We start from the raw sequence: 22,822 nt of genomic DNA on the forward strand, positions 1-22,822 counted from the left end.
GCTATAATTCAAAATTTGTCTTGTAATTTTTAATTAATTATTATAAATTAATAATATTTATTTTTAAAATATTATTGTCTTTTCAGTAAAACAGATAAAAAAAGCTCTGGAACACATGCAGGGACCAATTTCGCAGAGAAACTAATGCAAAACAGAGAAGTGGTGATGGTGTACTAAAGAAAAAACATAAAACACCTTTAATTCTTGAAACCAATTATGGAATTAAGACTGTAAGTAAATTTTATATTATATATTTATTGTTCATATAAATTTTAAAATATAAAAAATTCTCAATTTTTTTTTTTAAAGAACTGTAAATAATCTGGCTCTCGAGGATTCAGGATCCAGACCTCACTCAACTGACACACAGGAGGCAGATACGCAGGAAGATATGCCTGGAGAATCTTCTGCTACTGAACAGTTTCAGCCTCCAGAGCATATTGAACCGTGTCCTGTAACTGAAGACATCACTGAGACCACCACAGAAAAGACCCCAGTTGTTGCGGCACCAGTTTGCCCTTCATCTGGCAGACGAAGGTGACGTCCACTGATCGCTTCCGATTTAGATCTTCAAGGCCAGGTTGATACTATGGTTCTTGAATATCTAAATCGTAATCGATCAGACAGCAAGGAAGAAACGGCTTTAAAAGGCATAACTTGTTCCATGTGTCGTGTGCCAGATGAACAGCAGACGCTGTGTATTTCTATGGTGGCCTTGCTAGTAGATCAGTTTACTGGGCCTCAAGAGCCACACAAAGTGGTAAACTTTTTGGAGAAATCCAGAGACAGAATGCTAAACATTCTCAACACTCCTTCCTGTCTTAACAGACCAGACCCCCCAACAGTGCACATGCCTGGCCCTTTTTCAAGGGAATTATTTGATTTATAATTTATTTGTTTTTTATAATAAAAAATATATATATATATATAGTTACTATTGCGTATGTGTTTTATCTTTTTTTAAATGTAATATTTAAAAAAAAAGTATGTTTTTAACATTGATGACTTATTATCTATTTAGGTCATCATTATTTTTAATAATATTTTTTTAAATATATTTTTACGAGTATAATAAGGCCACATGCACATGGCACACATGCACAGGGGGTCTGCAATATGCGGGCACCGGACGTGTGCACCTCATATCACGGATGCGGACCCTTTAATTTGAATGGGTCCATATCCGGAAGATGCAGTGCTGTGCGGAACTGAATCATGGTTCGGAAGCCCACAGAAGCACTACGGAGTGCTTCTGTGGTGTTTCTGTATGTGCCTCCGCACCGCAAAAAAATAGAAATTATCATGTCTCCTCTCCTTTTAGGTTCACATCTGATCCCGGACATAACCATATTTTCACCCAGGCAGCCCCCCTGATGCTCCAATGCTCTCCCTTGCCCCGTGTGCTTGATCGCGTAATTTGTATGATTGTATGTACATGTTTTTTAGTCTTGAAAAAGGGGTCCAAAGAACCCCGAAACGCGTTGTCACGATAATAAAAATAATTTTAAAAAAACGATTGGTTTGAAACAAACTCTGGTTGTGTTTTGCGCCTACGGTCCACCCTCCACTCGACCCCAGAGTCCAGTAGATACATACTTCATACACTGACCCAGACGGTGGCCTGGCCCCCGCCAAAGGTGAACACGGACCGGCAGCACCAACCAGCAACACTTAAACCACTCCTACTCGCCTCCAGTACAGTTGCACCGAACATTAGGTGCAACAACAACAGGTGAGCAGTACCACTCTTCCTGTATTTGGAGGCTTGTTCTGAACCTACTCACCCTATGAGCGTCTTTTTCCTCCTTTGGCCACTTTTTTCTTGATTGCGTATGGAAAGGGCTCTTTTAGTTAAAACTACACCCTGCAGGGCATATGCTTCCAGAAAGCACTGTGTTTGGTGACATCACCTGCACTAACCTATCTAATAATGACCTATCTAATAATGCTCCAATGTTTTTGTCAGGGGGCTGCCTGGGTGAAAATGATTATATTATATACTTACCTTTTCTGCGTCAAAGTTTATTCTTGGTGGATTAAGGGCCTGATTACGTCTGGTGTTGTCTTTGTTCAAAGCTGAATGCATACATATCCTATTTTTAATTATAAAAATGGGACATGTTCGTCTTTAGCTGTGAATAAATATTAACCTCTTAAGGACCCGCGCCAGGTCTGCAGGGATCTGGGGAACGATCGGGGGTGATTCGCAGCACCTTGCCAGCCATGCCAGGTAAGGGCATAATGGTGCTGCACCGCTCCCCTGCATCCCCGATCACTGCTTTTGGCCGGATTCCTTACACATGCACATTGCAGCTCCGGCTGCGATACGGAGCTGCAGGGGGGTGCGGGGGTGTCATGTGGAGGTGACCGGGGCTGAACAAGTCAGCACTTGTCTCCTCCTAGGTCAGGCAGGGGACACCAGTGTTTTGGGTCCCCTGCCAGCGCTGCTATTGGCTGGAACAACGCTTCAGCCAATAGCAGCGCTATAGCTGCACAGGAAGAGGCAGAACATCCCTGCATGCAGCCATTCTAGCTTGTGACTGCATGCAGAGAGGTATTGTGCCTTTCTGTGCTGCTTGTGGTTTGCTGGGACTTGTGGTGCACACCACTGGACCTTTAACCCCTTTCCTGCAGAAAAGAGGAAGAAAGAAGAAAAGAAATAGAAAGAAGAACATCTGGAATAGCTGCACAGATTTTTTTTCTTTCATTTGCAGCTGTTTCAGATCTAAGACTGGGTGTGGAAAAAGAGCTACAGTTAGTGGTAGTAAGTTAGATATCTATCTAAAAAATAAATAAATATATATATATATATATATATATATATTTCAGTTAGTGTGAGTTTAGGTTTTTGCACAAATGCACCATCTGAGTGTGTGCATTTTGCAGAGCACTGTTGTCACGGACAGGGGTAGGGAAGCGTGCACCCCTGACTGCCACCCATGCCTCTGCCCCTACCTACTTGCACAATCCGTCCTAGGTAACGGGGCACAACGTGGCAGTCCCTAACTTAAGTAATTGAAGGGGTAAACAAGAGACATGACAAACAGACCACAAAGCAAGTCAAACTAGCCGAAGTCAAATACCAGGAAGTCAAATCAGTACCAGGGAGCATCAAGAGCGAGTCCAAACACAAGCCGGAAGTCAGTACCAGGAGATCGCGACAAACAACAGGGGATGAGCAGAAGCAAGGTCAAACGAGCAGAGCCGAGTTCAGGATTCAGGATCACAATGCCAGGAATACAGGAGCATATGAAGACCTTAATCACAGGCAATCTGTGGCCAGCAAGCTGCCTGTTAAAATAGACCTGACTGGTGAGTCACATAATGTGGCCAGCGTCACGAGACTCACAGCAGCCCAACTCAGCCGAGCACCGATCATCATTATGCTCAGCTGCCATGGAGATGAGGACACAGGCTACGTCCTTGCCCCTCTCCTTGCGAAGGTTGCCAGCGGTGCTGCAAAATAAGCACGTGCCGCCTGCCCCTCGTTACAGTACCCCCTTCACCGGACCCAAAGTCATAGGATTGGGTTTCTCAGGATGAGCCAGATGGAACCTCTTCACTTGTCTGGCAGCATGTAACTTACTCATCGGCATCCAAGACCCTTCTTCTGGCCTGAAACCCTTCCAATGCACAAGATACTGGAAAGAATTCCAGACTTTTCTAACATCAATAATCCTTAAGACCTCAAATTCCATTGGAGGCGGAGGTTCCTCTGAAGGAACGACAGGTGACACATACTTTAGTAAAGATTTGTGAAACACATTGTGGATGCGAAAGGATCGTTAGTTTCAGGGTGAAAGGTGGAAGAAAAGGGAAAAGAAATATCACATTTATGACAGAAGGCTCTCCAGAACCTAGAAACAAATTGAATGCCTCTATCAGAGACAACATTCTCTGGAATCCCATGAAGACGTACCACATGATCCACAAACTGAGAAGCCAAAGTTTTAGCATTAGGGAGCTTTGCCAGTGGAACAAAATGCACCATTTTATTAAATCTATCGACTACTACCCATACCACCAGCTTACCCTTGGAGACTGACAAGTCGGCGATAAAATCCATGGAAATATGTGACCACTGTCTACTGGGAATGGGCAATGGTCGTAATTCACCAACCGGACGAGTTCTGGAAATTTTGGCTCTGGCACAAACCTCACATGAAGACACATACGAGTTCACATCTCTAGATAACGTGGGCCACCAGTAGGACCTGGAGATGAGTTCCTTGGTGGCATAAACACCGGGGTGTCCACATAACACTGTAAAGAATAACGCCCACCTTGCTTGTCTAGGATTCAAACGTTTTGCGGATTCAAGAAACAATAGATTTTTAGGATCAGTAAGAACAGTGATGCAATGCTGAGCCTCCTCCCAAAAATGTCACCATTTCTCAAAAGCCCATTCAATAGCGAGCAGTTCTCGGTTCCCAATGTCATAATTTCCCCCCGTATGGCCTTAAATTTGTAAGATTAGATGATCCCTGAGAGATAACTGCTCCTTCTCCGCCCTCAGATGCATCGACCTTGACAATAAAAGGCTTTTCTTTAATCGGCCTCAGATGACCAATGAACAAAATCTGCCCCTTCCTGGTTAGGTCAGTCAGAGGTTTAGAGATAACCGAAAAGTTTGTAATAAATTTTCACAAATAATTAGCAGACCCTAGAAACGTTGCAACGCCTTAAGGGAAGAAGGTCTCACCCGCTCTTGAATGGCTTGTACTTTCCCCAGGTTCATATTAGAAGATTGAGGGGTAAGTATATAACCTAAAAACAAAATCTCTTGTAGCCCAAAAATACACTTTTCTTTCTTGGCAAATAATTGATTTTACCTAAGAACTTCCAGCACTTGCCTGGTATAGGTGACATGGGATTCCCAACTAGGTGAAAAGACCAGGATGTCATCCAAGTAAACTATCATAAATTTGCCAATAAAGTTCCTGAAAATTTCATTAACAAAGTTTTGAAATACCGCCGGCGCATTACAGAGACCAAACGGCATGACCAAATATTCGAAGTGACCCTCAGGAGTGTTAAAGGTTGTCTTCTACTTGTCCCCCTCCCTAATACGAATCAAATTATAGGCTCATTTTAAATCAAGCTTAGAAAACCAACAGACCCCGAGCAACTGATTGAACAGGTCTGGAATCAATGGTAAGGAATACTGATTTATAATATTGATTTTGTTTAATTCCCTATAATTGATTCAGGGTCTCAAACCTCCATCCTTTTTCTCTGCAAAAAAAAGAACCCTGCCCTCATAGGTGAAACAGAGGGTCTGATACGACCTTTTAATAAACTTTCTTCGAGATACTCCTTCATAGAGATTTCGCTCAGGACCGGATAAATTATAAATACGGCCCTTTGGAAACTTAGATCCTGCAATGAGATTAATAGCACAATCAAATGGTCTGTGGGGTGGTAGCTTCTCAACATCAGATGAGGAAAAAAACATCAATAAAGTCACTAATGTGCGGAGGGAGGTTTTTAGATTCAATTGTGATTCCAGCCTGGACAACTGATATACAATAGGAAAAACATTTAGTACCCCACTTCTCAACTCCACCAGTAGCCCAATTAATGACAGGGTTATGAAGGTGAAGCCATGGAATGCTCAATATCATTTTACAGGTAAGTTCTCTAATACAAGAAAAGAATACATTTTGGTATGACAAACCCCCACAGTCATAGTAATCTCAGGAGTACAAAATTTGACTGTCCCACCCACCAAAGAAGTAGACTCAATGGCAACTATATGGATGGGGTTAGGAAGAGCCAACATGGGCATTCCCATAGAAAGAATAAATTAATAATCAACAAAATTAGAGGCGGAAACAGAGTCAATAAAGGCCTACCCAGTACCCTTACTGGAGCCAAAAGAAATCATCACTGGTACTAATAGTTTTTTACCTCATCCTTGGAAACATCCGGTTTGGGTGACCTTCCAGAAGGAGGGACCTTGGGCCAATGTCGTACCCAATGGCCGAAGTCACCACAATAGAAACATGTACTGCGCTGGCGACGGTCTCTCCTCATCATGCCAAGTTGCATGCACTCATCCTAAAGAGTTTCTGCCTGGACCCCCACAGAAAAGGAGTCAGGTTTGGTCGTAGCCTGTGGAAAGAACAAATGCTCCCACTAACGTTCCCTAATGCGTCTGTCCAGTCTCACAGCAAGAGTCATAATTTTTTCTAAAGTGTCAGGACAGGGGTAGCTAACTAGCATGTCTTTAAGACTTTCGGAGAGTCCTGTCCTGAACTGACATTTCACAGCGGGCTCACTCCAGCCCGAGAAAACACACCACTTCCGAAATTGAGTGCAATATTCCTCTACAGGTTGGTTTCCCTGGGTGAGGGATTTCCACTAGGACTCAGCCACGGTCACCCTATCCTGTTCATCATATAGGATACCCAGATCCTGAAAAAAATCTTCAACAGACACAAGACACGGTGAGTCAGTGGGAAGGGAGTATGCCCATTCCTGTGGGTCACCTTATAACAGAAAGATAACAATCCCCACTTTTTGCTGTTCAGATCCAGAAGACTAGGGGAGTAAACAGAAGTACAACTTACAGCTCTCCCTAAATGCAAGAAAACATCTGCGGCCCCACAAAAACCGATCCGGCAACTCAACATGGGGTTCCATGTGCTGTACGGAGGGACACGGTTCATGTAGGGTCTAAGCAGATTCCTGTTGCTGTAATCTTTCACCTAACTCCTGTACAATTTGAGCAAGGTTATGGACCTGATCAGTGAGCACTCGCACTGGATCCATAATTTAGGTGGGCCTGTGATTCTGTCACGGATGGGGGTAGGGAAGCGTGCACCCCTGACTGCCACCCATGCCTCTGCCCCTACCTACCTGAACGATCCTAGGCAATGGTGCGCAACTGGACGGCAGTTCCTAACTTATGTAATTGAAGGGGAAAACAAGAGACAGGACAAACAGAACACAAATCAAGTCAAAGTAGCCGAAGTCAAATACCAGGAAGTCAAATCAGTACAAGGGAGCAACAAGAGCGAGTCCAAACACAAGCCGGAAGTCAGTACCAGGAGATCACGACGGGAACGCAATGCCAGGAATACAGGAGCGTATGAAGACCATAATCACTGGCAATCTGTGGCCAGCAGGCTGCTTGTTAAAATAGGCCTGGCTGATGAGTCACATGATGTGGCCATGATGTGACTCATAGCAGCCTAACTCAGCCGAGCACCAATCATCATTATCAGCGTTTGGCTCCCCTGCTGCCATGGAGACGAGGACGCAGGCTACGTCCTTGCCCCACCTTGCGCAGGTTGTCGACTGTGCTGCGAAGGAAGTATGCGCTGCCTGGCCCTAGTTACAACTGTAGTAAATTTTTATACTACAGTTTTTACACACATGCACAATCTGCGCGCATGCGTGCATGCTGCAGAGCACCGGTCAGTAGTGTGCTCAGGTGCTCAGTAGCATCTGCACATTTTTTAGGTATATATATATAACAAACTACCACTAACTGCAGGTATTTTTTCACACCAAAAAAAAAAAAAAAATATATATATATATATATATATATAAAAAAATAATAATAATATGTATATATATATATATATATATATATATATATACACACACACACACACACACACACACAGTCAGGTCCATAAATATTGGGACATCCACACAATTCTAACATGTTTGTCTCTATGCACCACCACAATGGATTTGAAATGAAACAAACATGATGTGCTTTAACTGCAGACTGCCAGCATTAATTTGAGGGTATTTACATCCAAATCAGGTGAACGGTGTAGGAATTACAACAGTTTGCATATGTGCCTCCCACTTGTTAAGGAACCAAAAGCAATGGGACATAATATTAATCATAAATCAAACTTTCACTTTTTAATACTTGGTTGCAAATCCTTTGCAGTCAATTACAGCCTGAAGTCTGGAACGCATAGACACCACCAGACGCTGGGTTTCATCCCTGGTGATGCTCTGCAAGGCCTCTACTGCAACTGTCTTCAGTTCCTGTTTTCTCTTGGGGCATTTTCTCACTTCAGTTTTGTCTTCAGCAAGTGAAATGCATGCTCAATCGGATTCAGGTCACGTGATTGACTTGGCCATTGCATAACATTCCACTTCTTTCCCTTAAACAACTCTTTGGTTGCTTTTGCAGTGTGCTTTGGGTCATTGTCCATCTGCACTGTGAAGCGTCGTCCAATGAGTTCTGAAGCATTTGGCTGAATATGAGCAGAAAATATTGCCAGAAACACTTGAGAATTCATCCTGTTTTTGTCAGCAGTCACATCATCAATAAATACAAGAGAACCAGTTACATGGGCATACATGCCCACGCCATGACACTACCACCACCATGCTTCACTGATGAGGTGGTATACTTAGGATCATGAGCAGTTCCTTTCCTTCTCCATACTCTTCTCTTCCCATCACTTTGGTACAAGTTGATCTTGGTCTCATCTGTCCATAGGATGTTGTTCCAGAACTGTGAAGGCTTTTTTAGATGTCGGCAAACTCTAATTTGGCCTTCCTGTTTTTGAAGCTCACCAATGGTGAACCCTCTGTATTCACTCTGGCGAAATCTTCTCTTGATTGTTGACTTTGACACACATACACCTACCTTCTGGAGAGTGTTCTTGATCTGGCAAACTGTTGTGAAGAGTGTTTTTTTCTCCAGGGAAAGAATTCTTCAGTCATCCACCACAGTTGTTTTCCGTGGTCTTCAGGGTCTTTTGGTGTTGCTGAGCTCACTGGTGTGTTCCTTCTTTTTAAGAATGTTCCAGTTGTTTTGGTCACGCCTAATGTTTTTGCTATCTCTCTGATAGGTCTGTTTTGTCTTTTTCAGCCTAATGATGGCTTGCTTCACTGATAGTGACAGCTCTTTGGATCTCATTCTGAGAGTTGACAACAACAGATTCCAAATGCAAATAGCACACTTGAAATGAACTCTGGACCTTTTATCTGCTCATTGTAATTGGGATAATGAGGGAATAACACACACCTATACATGGAACAGCTGAGAAGCCAATTGTCCCATTACTTTTGGTCCCTTAACAAGTGGGAGGCACATATGCAAACTGTTGTAATTCCTACACCGTTCACCTGATTTGGATGTAAATACCCTCAAATTAATGCTGGCAGTCTGCAGTTAAAGCACATCTTGTTCGTTTCATTTCAAATCCTTGGCTCTGGTGGCATGGACCTAAAACCTACAAGCACTAACTACCTGACCTAACTAAGTTGGCTAGTGGTGTGCCTTTAGCCATGAGCAGGGATAGGCAAAAAAAGGGGGCAGAAGCAACGTGTAGGAACTAGTTTATTGGAAATTATTTACAGTACCAAATTAGTAAAGGCTCAAGCAATTTCATCTTTGGTATGCGGAATGTATCGCGAAAAACATGATGATCGCCAACGTCCCATCTTGCGTATGATGTGAGCCGGAACCCCTTGCTTGGAGGAGGCGGATGCTGCCCCGATCCTGAAGGAGTGGCCGGAGATCAGTTTGGTATCATATCCTGACCCGGACGCCAAGCTGCGGATATGCTTGATGAATTGTGACGCTGTGAGTGGTCGTGACAGGAACGGAAGTAAGGGGCTGTCTGGGGCCCGAGCACCTAGCGTAGATAAGAGTTTGTGGAGTACTGCCACTGGACACCATAGATTACTGGTCTTGAAGTACTCTATCTGAACCAGAGGCCCTACTTGTAATGTCTTGCATATGGGCAGGCAGAGTACGAAATGATCGTGTTTTTGTGTGAGTTGGCTGAAGACCGGGCCTGGATGCCGGGCCAATGTATTGGTGAATTTACCAGGCCTTAAAAAAACATAAAAGCTAAGATATAGGCCTTGAGGATTGTGCTTTTAAATGGCCCAAAATGATTACCGTCTAGGGAGGAGGATAATAACCTAAACAATTCCCCGGATATGGGCTGCCTGGTGGGCTCAGATTTTGTAGAGCTTTTCGGAATACCCCGCAAGGTGGCCTTAACCACCTCCCGTCCGCCCATAGGATATAAACGTCCGGGAGGTGGATCTCTATTTCTGAATGGACGTTTTAAAACGTCCATTCAGAAACTGCAGCTGCACGCTAATCGTGCAGCTGCTGATCGGGTTGCCTGCTGTCAGTGACAGCAAGGCAACCCTAAGAGAAGGCAGGGACAGTGCCCAGGTGTCCCTGCCTTCTAGATCGCTGCATACACAGCGCTCGCCGAGCGCTGTGTATGCAGAGCAGGAAGCGCTATGCGCTTCCTGTTCCGGCCCGGCGGTCCTGCGACCGCCGGGACCGGAGAGTGCAGGAGCTGTGTGAGGTCTTTCACAGACCTCGATCAGCCCTGCACTGAGGCTGTACAGCGCTGCATTGCACTGTAAGCCTCTCTGGGGGGTGTATTTTTCCTGTAACTGGGGCTACTATGTCAGCCCCAGTTACAGGAGAAATCAACAGTGAAAAAAAAAAAGAAAAAGTGAAGTAAATGTCCCCCAGAGGTCTTGTATGACCTTATGGGGGACGAAAAGTGTAAAATAAAAAATAAAAAAATAAAGTGTTGAAAAAATAAAATAAAAAAAAGGTTTCACGTAAAAAAAAAATTCCCCAAGTAAGGAATAAAAAAAATGTTAAAAATAGAAAAAATAAAATAAAATAGACATATTTGGTATTGCCACGTCCGTAAAAAACAGCTCTATAAAAATATCACATGACCTAACCCCTCGGGTGAACACCGTAAAAAAAAAAAAAAGAAACTGTGTCAAAACGACCAATTTTTATCACCTTACATCACAAAAAGTGCAACACCAAGTGATCATATATGCATATGTCCCACAAAATGGTACCAAGAAAACCGTCACCTCATCCCGCAAAAATATAGCCCCTATATAAGAAAATCTCTCAAAAAATAAAAAAAACTAGAGCTCTTAGAACATGGAGACACTAAAACATCATTTTTTTTGTTTCAAAAATGCTATTATTGTGTTAAAGTGAAACAAATAAAAAAAAGTATACATATTAGGTATTGCCGCGTCCGTAAAAACCAGCTCTATAAAAATATCACAGGAACTAACCCCTCGGATGAACACCGTAAAAAAAAAAAAAAAAAAAAACTGTGTCAAAACAAGCAATTTGTGTCACCTTACATCACAAAAACTGCAACACCAAGTGATCATATATGCATATGTCCCACAAAATGGTACCAATAAAACCGTCACCTCATCCCGCAAAAAAATAGCCCCTACATAAGAAAATCTCAAAAAAAAAAAAAAACTATAGCTCTCAGAACATGGACACATTAAAACATAATTTTTTTTGTTTCAAAAATGCTATTATTGTGTAAAACTTTAATAAATAAGAAAAAGTAAATATATTAGGTATCGCCACGTCCGTAACAATCTGCTCTATAACAATTTCACTTGACTGAACCCCTCAGGTGAATGCTGTAAAAATAAATAAATAGAAACTGTGCTAAAACAACCAATTTTTTGGTCACCTTGCCCCATAAAGTGTTATAATGAATGATAAAAAAAAATTATATGTACCCAAAAATAGTAGCAATTAAACTGGTACCTTATCCCCTAGTTTCCAAAATGGGATCACTTCTTGGGAGTTTCTACTGTAAGGGTGCATCAGGGGGCTTCAAATGGGACATGGCATCTAAAAACCACGTGGAGTTCCTTTTCTTCTGCGCCCTGCCGTGTGCCCATACAGCAGTTTATGACCACATGTGGGGTGTTTCTGTAAACCGCAGAATCTGGGTAATAAATATTGAGTTTTGTTTGGCTGTTAACCATCGATGTGTTAAAGAAAAAATTGGATTAAAATGGAAAATCTGCCAAAAAAGTGAAATTAAAAAATTTGATCTCCATTTTCCTTTAATTCTTATGGAATGCCTAAAGGGTTACCAAAGTTTGTAAAATTGGTTTTAAGTAACTTGAGGGGTGTAGTTTCTACAATGGGGTCATTTATGGGGGTATCCACTATGTAGGCCCCACAAAGTGACTTCAGACCTGAACTGGTCCTTAAAAAGTGGGTTTTGGCAATTTTCTTAAAAATTTTAAGAATTGCTTCTAAACTTCTAAGCCTTCTAACGTCCTAAAAAAAAATAATAATGACATTTCCAAAATGATGCCAACATAAAGTAGACATATGGGGAATGTTAAGTAATAAATATTTTATGAGGTATCACTTTCTGTTTTAAAAGCAGAGAAATAGAAATTTAGAAAATTGTGAATTTTTCAAAATTTTTGCTAAATTTGGGATTTTTTCATAAATAAAGGTGAAAAATATTGACTCAAATTTATGACTATCATGAAGTACAACATGTCACGAGAAAACAATCTCTGAATGACTTGGATAAGTAAAGGCGTTCCAAAGTTATTACCACATAAAGTGAGATATGTCAGTTTTGCAAAATTAGGCCTGGTCAGGAAGGGGGCAAATGGCCCAGATGGCAAGTGGTTAATAGCCTGAAAAGAGAAAACAAAGCTGCTTGCTGGGGTGTTTTATCATGAAGAAATGCTGCACCCCCACAGATACAACCTGATAGTGTTGTAAGTTAAGTGCAGATACTTGTGGCAATAGGCCATAAAAGCCATGATAAAGGTGACCCTGTCCGTGCCCCCTCTAGGATGGAGTTGAGATGAATGCCTTGCCTTGAATGCCTTTCAACCCGCTTGATAATTTATAACTGAATTGGCAAATAGTGACTTTCAGATGAGTGACTGGGCCACTGATGTATATGTGTCTAATCCAGAGAGAGATTGGAAGATTGGAGGGCGGATGCCGATTCTTTCGGCTTCTGGCATGACCTGAAAGAAAAAGGTGAATTTTAGTCGGGACAGTGCATCGGCCGCCACATTTTTGCTGCCCTGAATGTATGTGCAGGAAATATGGAAATTATACTGCAAGGATAGCCATGTGAGTTTGCGGACAAAACTCATGACCCTAGGTGAGCCTGACCTGCCTTTGACCAGAATATCTACTACAGCTCGATTGTCGGTGATGAAACAGACTGGCAGATTAGCCGATTCACTGCTCCAGACCTGGGCAGCAGCCACGATGGGGTAGATCTCTAGCAAGGATGAGGACCTAACAGCTTGGGGATCTGAACGCATCTGGGGTGGCCATTGACCAGCCAGCCATTGTCTGCCAAATATGGCCCCAAACATGGTGGATGCAGCCGCATCAGAGTATATCGTTGGAAAGGTCTCTTTCCATTGTGGAACGAATAGCGAGATGCTGTTCCAATCGGACAGGAAGATGTTCCACATGGCAAGATCAGCCAAGGTCTCCCGGTCCAAATGGATGAGAGTATCCTGGTCAGGGGCTGCGAGCAACAAATGAAGGAGCCGTAACATGAAGGAGCGACCCTGTGGCATGATCCTAGTGGCAAAATTGAGGGAGCCCAGTAGTGACTGTAATTGAAACTTGGAAATTGTCAGGGACCCTACGTAACTGGCAATGACTTCCTTCAATTATCAGGGGGAGAAAACAGAACTGGATCGCACATCCACAATGCTATGCTTTGATCTAATTAACCCCTTAAGTACTCAGCCCTATTTCACCTTAAGGACTTGGCCATTTTTTGCAAATCTGACCAGTGTCACTTTAAGTGCTCATAAGTTTAAAACGCTTTGACTTACCCAGGCCGTTCTGAAATTGTTTTTTCGTCACATATTGTACTTCATGACACTGCTAAAATTGAGTCAAAAAAGTTAATTTTTTTGCATAAAAAATAAAATTTTTACCAAAAATTTTGAAAAATTAGAAAATGTCAAAGTTTCAGTTTCTATACTTCTGTAATACATAGTAATACCCCCAAAACTTGTGATGACTTTACATTCCCCATATGTCTACTTCATGTTTGTAGCATTTTGGGAATGATATTTTATTTTTGGGGATGTTATAAGGCTTAGAAGTTTAGAAGCAAATTTTGAAATTTTTCAGAAATCTTCAAAATCCCACTTTTTATGGACCAGTTCAGGTTTGAAGTCATATTGTGAGGCTTAGATAATATAAACCTCCCAAAAATTACCCCATTCTAGAAACTACACCCCTCAAGGTATTCAAAACAGTTTTTTCAAACTTTATTAACCCTTTAGGTCTTCCACAAGAGTTAATGGCAGATTGAGAAACAATTTCGAAATTTCTATTTTTTGGAAAATTTTCCAATATAATCTATTTTTTCCAGGAGTAAAACAAGGGTTAACTGCCAAACAAAACACTAAATGGGTTGCCCTGATTCTGTAGTTTGCAGAAACACCCCATATGTGGTCGTAAACTATTGTTTGGCCGAACAGGAGCACATAGAAGGAGGGAAACACCATATGGGTTTTGGAAGGCAGATTTTGCAGGACTGGCTTTGCTTATACCATGTCCCATTTGAAGCCCCCTGTTGCACCCCTTGAATAGAAATTCCAAAAAAGTGACTCCATCTAAGAAAGTACACCCCTCAAGGTATTCAAATCTGGGTTTACAAACTTTGTTAACCCTTCAGGTGTTCCACAAGAGTTAATGGTAGATGGAGAAACAATTTAGAAATTTCTATTTTTTTGAAAAATTTTCCATTTTAACCCTTACTTTATTACTGGAAAAAATGGGTTAACAGCCAAACAAAACTCAAAATGGGTTGCCCTGATTCTGTAGTTTGCAGAAACACCCCATATGTGGTTGTAAACTACTATTTGGCTAAACGGCAGGACATAGAAGAAGAGGAACGTCATATGGTTTTTGGAAGGCAGATTTTGCTGGACTGGTTTATTTACACCATGTACCCTTTCAAGCCCCCTGATGCACCCCTAGAGTAGAAACTCCATAAAAGTGACCCCATCTAGGAAACTACGGGATAAGGTGGTTGTTGTTTTGGGACTATTTTAGGGGTAAATATGATTTTTGGTTGCTCTATATTACTCTTTTTTGAGGCAATGTAACAAAAAATAAAATTCAAAAATTGTTTCTACATTTGCTATTTTGTTTTGTGGAACACCTAAAGGGTTAACATAGTTTGTAAAGTAACTTTTGAATACCTTGAGGGGTGTAGTTTCTTAGATGGGGTCACTTTTATTTGGAGTTTCTAGTCTAGGCTACATCAGGGGGGCTTCTAATGGGACATGGTGTTCAAAAAAAAACTGTCCATCAAAATCTGCCTTCCAGAAACCGTATGGTGTTCCCTTCGTTCTATGCCCTGCCGTGCGGCTATATAGCCATTTACGACCACATATGGGGTGTTTCTGCAAACTACAGAATCAGGGCCATAAATATTGAGCTTTGTTTGGCTGTTAACCCTTGCTTTACTACCGGCAAAAAGGATTCAAATGGAAATTTTGCCCAAAAATGGGTGTTTTTATTTTATATTTTTAACACCGTTCATCCGAGGCGTTTGGTCAAAAGTTATTTTTACAGCGACGACTTTTACGCACGCGACGATGCCCAATATGTATGGCTCTCAGACTTTGGAGACACTAAGCAGGCATCCTAAAACTGCGGCCCTCCAGATGTTGTAAAACTACAATTCCCACCATGCCCTGCTGATGGCTGTAGGTTGTCTGCGCATGCTGGGAGTTATAGTTTTACAACATCTGGAGGGCCGCAGTTTGAGGATGCCTGCACTAAAACTAATATTTTTTTGGGGAAAAAAAATTGTTTCCGTGTCTCCAAAGTCTGAGAGCCATAGTGTTTTATGTTCTCTAGTGAACTGTTGGGGATTATAAAAGTTTAGTACTCCATAGAAGTGTGCTACTCCCTGAAGCAATCGATAACGCAGAGGCCCGGATGATGAGGGCCTCTGAGTGGTGGTGTCCTTCCGTATCCCCCTCCTGCGACACACTCTGCACTTTTTTGGGGTTCGTCCCTTCTTTCCAGTATGGGGGACCACACCTGGAAAGTGTTGGCCAGGGACGATCCGGGCACCTCCAGTTGCCGAGGTACTCCGGCCTGCTCTTTCCCGGTCCGAAAAGATCAGGGCCTTGAGGACTGCCTCATAGAACTGGAGGAATGTCCCTGTGCTGCCAGCGCTTCGGGATAGTACAAAAGAGTTGTACATGGCAGCGCTTCGGGATAGTACAAAAGAGTTGTACATGGCAAAAAAAAAAAAAAATAGTCAATTTCAGTAAACCCCACTGTGGGAATCTGGATTCCAGGATTGCCAGCAAAATCCGGAATCTCAGGCTCAAAGTCCACTGGGGGACACCAGCTAAGTTCATCGGCAGGGGGCTCCGGTGAACTTATTTGGTGGGCCGGGAAACCAGTACGAACCCCAGGGCGGCTCGTACTAGGGTGGGCCACAGGATCCCTAGCATGTGGGGCCCCTGGCTCCGCCTGGCAGCGTCTCCGCCGCCTTGGTGGCTCATCGTCATCCGATGATGATGAAGAGGATGCGGATGATAAAAGGAATGTGGGGTCATCCTCATCCTCACTGGGGATCTCAGAGTCAGAGGCAATCTGGGCATATGACTCCTCGGCCGAGAACATCCGGCGGGCCATGGGTGTGTGTGCGTGTAGGTGTTCGTGTGTGGAAAACTTTATTATATGTGCGTGTGTGTGGGGGCAACGGGTGTTTGCGTACTAAAAAAAGGCAAAAAAAAAGGGCAAGTGTTAGGAAAAAAAAAAGTTCAAACTTGCTGATCAGCGGTACAACGCTGATCAGCGGTGGGGTGGTGGGGCGGGCGATGCGCTAACAGTGGACAGACGCTAAAAAGTGCCAACCAGTCAGCGCATGCAGGGAAAAAAAAAAAAAAAGTGGTGGTAAGGGGGCTGGTGGTGAGGGGGGGGGGGGGGCTGGTGGATTGTGTAGGGGCTGGTGGGGTGTGTAGGGGCTGGTGGTGGTGGGGGGCTGGTGGTGGTGGGGGGCTGGTGGGGGGGGCAAGTGGCAGGGTGGGGTCTGGGGTCTGATAGATGGATCAAAGAAAGTTTGGAATAAAAGTGCTTTTTTTTTTTTTCCTAACTAACTTTTCCCTTCTTTCCCTGCCTAACAGTGCCTCTCCCTCACTGACCCTAACCTACCTGGGTGGCGATGGGTGCATGGATGCCGATTAGAGGGACACAGGAGCTGGTGCTGGACGATGCTGCCGGGTGCTCATGCAGAACAGGAAGAGGAGGGGAGAGAGGAGCGCAGGAAGTTTGAATCTCGCGCCTCTCTCCCCTGCACCAATCAGCACCCTGGACAGCAGTGTTCAGCACCAGGGCCAGCACCGCCTCTGCAAATCTTCGCACTGTGATTGGTGGTGTGTAATCACGCCACCGATCACAGTGTTTTTCCGGTTCATCGGGTCACAGGACACCCGAATGGACCGGAAACGCAGAAAACCGCAGGTCTGAATTGACCTGCGGTTTTCTGCGATCGCCGATACGGGGAGGGCAAATGACCCCCCCTGCGTTGTTACAGGATGCCGGCTGATTGATTTCATCTGGCATCCCGTTGCGATTAACCCCCGCGGCGCCGGAATCTCGATTTAAAGTTAGGACGTACCGGTACGCCCTGCGTCCTGAAGGGGTTAAACTCGCTTCTCAGAGCTATATTAACATGTACAGCCCCCCATACTTCATGCTTCATGTACAAGAGGCATTAGTGTACATTTTGATCAAAAGGCATAAGCCCACTCACCACGCCTACTCTGACAAAAAGGTGCAGCAACAATGCGGTGACAAAGCGGCACTGCTCTAGTAGGCGGCGGGACCCAGGAGTCAAACAGCACCGCTGCTGTCTGACAATGCCACCCCTGGCACTGGGTCCCACCAACCCACCAGCACAGTGCCACAAAAACAAAGGCGACCACGCAGTACTGCACTATGTGAACCCAGTGGCAGGGGTGGCATTGTCAGACAGCAGCGGTACTGTTTGACTTCTGGGTCCCGCCGCCTACTCGGGCAGTGCCACTTTGTCACCACATTGTCGCTGCGCCTCTTTGTCAGAGTAGGTCCCACTCAAAGAGGCGACCTTGGCGTGGTGAGTGGGCTTATGCCTTTTGATCAAAATGTACACTAATGCCTCTTGTACAGCATGAAGTATGGGGGGCTGCATACTTTAATATAGCGCTGAGAAGCGAGTTGAATTAGATCAAAGCATAGTGTAACGGACCGTTTCAGCAGATAAGGGGTTAAAATCCGTTTAGGCGATATGCCCCTTTCTGAGGGACAGGCACAGCTACTGCAGAACACCAAACTCCCGAACTGGATACAAAATAGCACTCCAAACTGGAACCTTGCGAATAGCTGCCAGCAGACGAACAGGAAAAGCATACAGTCAGCTTACACTCCTGGCAATCAGTCTCCAACAGCATACAGGGAATCCCCCCAATGACGAGACAAGGCTCCGTGTTCAGGGTCAAGCAGTGGTCTGACTGTACTTCAGATACAGCCTCTTTTATTCATAAAAAGCAAACATAGTACTGCCCACAGGGTTTTGAAATCCAACCAATCAATATCTTACAACACACACAATGCAAGTACAGCAACCAATCGTTCCCGCCCCCTAGAGGACCAGAAGGGAGACTGAGACACAGAACAGATACAACACATCCCCACAATGCATCATGGTTTCCTCCTCTCTGTCCCAGAGACAATCAAGGGGAATCCAATTATCTCTCAGGACAAAGGGGAGATCGCCAATACACATGTGGAGACAACAGGACAGACATCACCATTTAAACACACAATGGGACAATGGGACAATAGAACCACACCCAGCATATTCCTCCCAAGCTGACAAGTTACACTTATTATAAATTGTTACAACTTTGTGAGGTTACATTGTCCATACATATAACTTACATCAATTTAAACAGTATAACTTGGGGACAAACCTATCCAAAATTCACTTGAATAGGTTCAGGGGTTTAAAAGTTAGCAAATGTATCTCAAAGGGCTGTAATCCTGGGGCAGGAGGCTGGCAACCAGCCCCCGCCAAAACACCTTGGCAAGGTTGGTTTCGCCACACATCTCCCCCCCCCCCAGGGAAGACTAACCAGATACCTGACCTCACGCCGGTCGGTACCTGAGTTAGTCTGGCAGCCCACCCACACCCCAATACTGGACCTGTTGAATTTTGGGGCCTGGCTCTGTTCTGTAGGTCCCCAGCTGTTGAGTGGGCATTTGCTACTCCTTGCTTTGTGGTTCTCCAGCTTGGAGCTGTAGGTACTTGGTGGGCAGAGGCCGACTGCGCTCTGCCCAGATGCCAGCTCTTCCGCTGGGGTGAGGGGGGTACCAGCCAGTCCTGTAACAAGGGGGTCGGTGGAGCAGAGGCTAGCGGCTCTCTGCCCTGATGCCAGCTCTTCCGCTGGGAAGGGATCAGTGGGTATTGCAGGCTCATGCCCTGCCCCCAGAACTCGGTTGGGAAGTAGCTGGGAAGGGGAGGGCTCGCTTACCTCCTCCTCCTGGTATCCCTGCGGAGATGGCTGGAGATCTGGTTGTTTGAGGGGGAGACCGACTGTCTCCTCTTTGGCTAAACAGCCCTGTTGCTGGGGGACAGGACCGACTGTCCCTACCCCCTGTGCTGTAAGTGCAGAGACCACAGTCCCATCTGCACAGTTGTGGGGCTTACTGTCTCCCCCTGGTGCGTTAAACTGCCGCTGGGGAATGGAGACTAGGCTCCCAGTTCTCAACAAATCATGCTGCTGCTTGGGGGCAAGAACAACTACCTCTGCCCCCTGTAACTCAGCCTGCCGCTGGGGAGGGAGGAAGTTGCTCTCCTCTCCCTGCATTTCACACTGCCTTCCCGGCATATCACTCTGCTGCTGGGGGGCAGGAACAACTACCTCTGCCCCCTGTAACTCAGCCTGCCACTGGGGAGGGAGGCCACTGCTCTCCTCTCCCTGCACTTCACACTGCCTTCCCGGCATATCACTCTGCTGCTGGGGGGCAGGAACAACTACCTCTTCCCTCTGTAACTCAGCCTGCCGCTGGGGAATGGAGACTGGGCTCCCTCTGTCCCGCAACTGTAACTTCCGATGGAGGTCCACCCAACGTGGCAGCTGACCGTCACTTTCTGCCCGGTATAGTAGGGTCTTGAACACTAGACTCCTCACGAACTTCACGTATTTCTCAGCTGGATTGGGTCCGAAGAAGTTCAGCCGCAACCACATCATACGGTCAAATTCCTCAACAGAGTATCTGTACTCCACTGCTGGTTCCATCCTGGTGCTTTTAGGGTCGCTGTACTGAGACATGCGTTGCCCTTAAATTGCAAAATCCAAAGAAATGGTGTCTCCTGTAGCTGTCCTTCTGGCTGTAGGAATGATCCCGCTGCTTGCCACCAATGTAACGGACCGTTTCAGCAGACAAGGGGTTAAAATCCGTTTAGGCGATATGCCCCTTTCTGAGGGACAGGCACAGCTACTGCAGAACACCAAACTCCCGAACTGGATACAAAATAGCACTCCAAACTGGAACCTCGCGAATAGCTGCCAGCAGACGAACAGGAAAAGCATACAGTCAGCTTACACTCCTGGCAATCAGTCTCCAACAGCATACAGGAAATCCCCCCAATGACGAGACAAGGCTCCGTGTTCAGGGTCAAGCAGTGGTCTGACTGTACTTCAGATACAGCCTCTTTTATTCATAAAAAACAAACATAGTACTGCCCACAGGGTTTTGAAATCCAACCAATCAATATCTTACAACACACACAATGCAAGTACAGCAACCAATCGTTCCCGCCCCCTAGAGGACCAGAAGGGAGACTGTGACACATAACAGATACAACACATCCCCACAATGCATCATGGTTTCCTCCTCTCTGTCCCAGAGACAACCGAGGGCAATCCAATTAACTCTCAGGACAAAAGGGAGATCGCCAATACACATGTGGAGATAACAGGACAGACATCACCATTTAAACACACAATGGGACAATGGGACAATAGAACCACACCCAGCATATTCCTCCCAAGCTGACAAGTTACACTTATTAGAAATTGTTACAACTTTGTGAGGTTACATTGTCCATACATATAACTTACATCAATTTAAACAGTATAACTTGGAGACAAACCTATTCAAAATTCACTTGAATAGGTTCAGGGGTTTAAAAGTTAGCAAAAGTATCTCAAAGGGCCGTAATCCTGGGGCAGGAGGCTGGCAACCAGCCCCCTCCAAAACACCTTGGCAAGGTTGGTTTCGCCACTGTAATGACCGGTGTCACGCACAGGGAGGAAAACAGGGAAAGCCCTGCCTAAGGGAGAGGGAAAGGTGGTGACCCCTAACTCACCTTGCGGCTGGCACCTGACTGCCCTGACGTCCCTAGACGGGTTCCTCACCCGTGCGGCGATCACGTGCCTAAACCCTGGCTTTCCCTGAAATGAGCCCTAGATAGTGAACGGGCCGGTGGGATCGCTAGTCCTCACCACTGCACTAAGAGGGAAACACCAGGGAGAGGACAGACAAACACAGACAAACACAAACACCCAGGTGGACGACAACAACTGTCCACAAAGGTCCAACAGGGATCCGGAGGGTAGCATTCTGAATCAACAGTCAGAGAACGCAGCAACACAGCTCCAGTGGGTCAGGATAGATGTCCAGGCAGGAAGCTCTATCTCTGGCAACCAGAGAAATGTGAGAGAGGAATATAAGGAGGTTTGGGAGTGCTGGACAAGGAACAGCTGAGGAGAAGGAGCTACGGATCCCTGAGTGAGCCAAAAGGGTTTGCAAAGCAAACCCAGAAAGCTACCATAAGGAAAACAGCCCTATCTTAAATAGAGTGTGCAGCCAACCGCTGCGACTTCCTGACCCCGGGTATAACGGAGTCAGGCGTGGTTCTCGATACCCTCGTGACAGTACCCCCCTCTCTACGAGGGGCCTCCGGACACTCAGGACCAGGTCTCTCAGGATGAGAGGCATGAAAAACCCAAACTAACCTGTCGGCGTTTACCTCAGACGCAGGAACCCACATTCTTTCCTCGGGACCGTAACCTCTCCAATGCACCAGATATTGAAGAGAGCGGCGGACCCGACGAGAATTAACAATTTTGGATATCTGAAATTCTAGATTACCATCCACGACAACAGGAGGGGGTGGCAGCAGTGATGGTTCTAGAGGTGGAACATATTTTTTGAGTAACGACTTATGAAAAACATTATGAATTTTAAAAGTCTGAGGTAACTCCAGGCGAAAAGCCACGGGGTTGATGATGGCTACAATTTTGTAAGGGCCAATAAACCTAGGACCCAGTGTCCAAGAGGGAACCTTCAATTTAATATTCCTAGTAGACAACCACTCCTCTTTGTAGAATGGGCACCGGATCACTCACATTACCCCCTCCAGGGAAACAACGAGATAGTGCATCAGCCTTGGTGTTCTTTGCCCCAGGTCGATAGGTAATAACAAAGTTAAACCTGGTAAAAAATAGCGACCACCTAGCCTGTCTAGGGGTGAGACGCTTAGCTGATTCGAGGTACAGGAGATTTTTGTGGTCCGTAATCACAGTGACGGGGTGGACTGCCCCCTCTAAGAAGTGGCGCCACTCCTCAAACGCAAGTTTAATAGCTAATAGTTCCCTATTGCCAATATCGTAGTTCTTTTCTGCTGCAGATAGTTTTTTCGAAAAGAAAGCACAAGGACGCCGTTTGCCAGGAGACGGACCCTGAGACAGCACCGCCCCCACTCCCACCTCTGACGCATCGACTTCAACAATAAAAGGCTGAGAGACATCAGGTTGGACTAGTACAGGTGCTGAGGTAAACCTCTCTTTTAGAGAGGAAAAAGCAACTTTAGCGGCGTCAGACCATTTAGAAAAATCAGTCCCCTTCCTAGTCATGTCAGTAAGCGGTTTTACAATAAGTGAATAATTTTTAATGAATTTCCTATAGAAATTCGCGAAGCCCAAGAACCGTTGTAGT

This window comes from Bufo gargarizans, chromosome 4, assembly GCF_014858855.1.
Source record: "Bufo gargarizans isolate SCDJY-AF-19 chromosome 4, ASM1485885v1, whole genome shotgun sequence".
Taxonomy (NCBI): domain Eukaryota; kingdom Metazoa; phylum Chordata; class Amphibia; order Anura; family Bufonidae; genus Bufo; species Bufo gargarizans.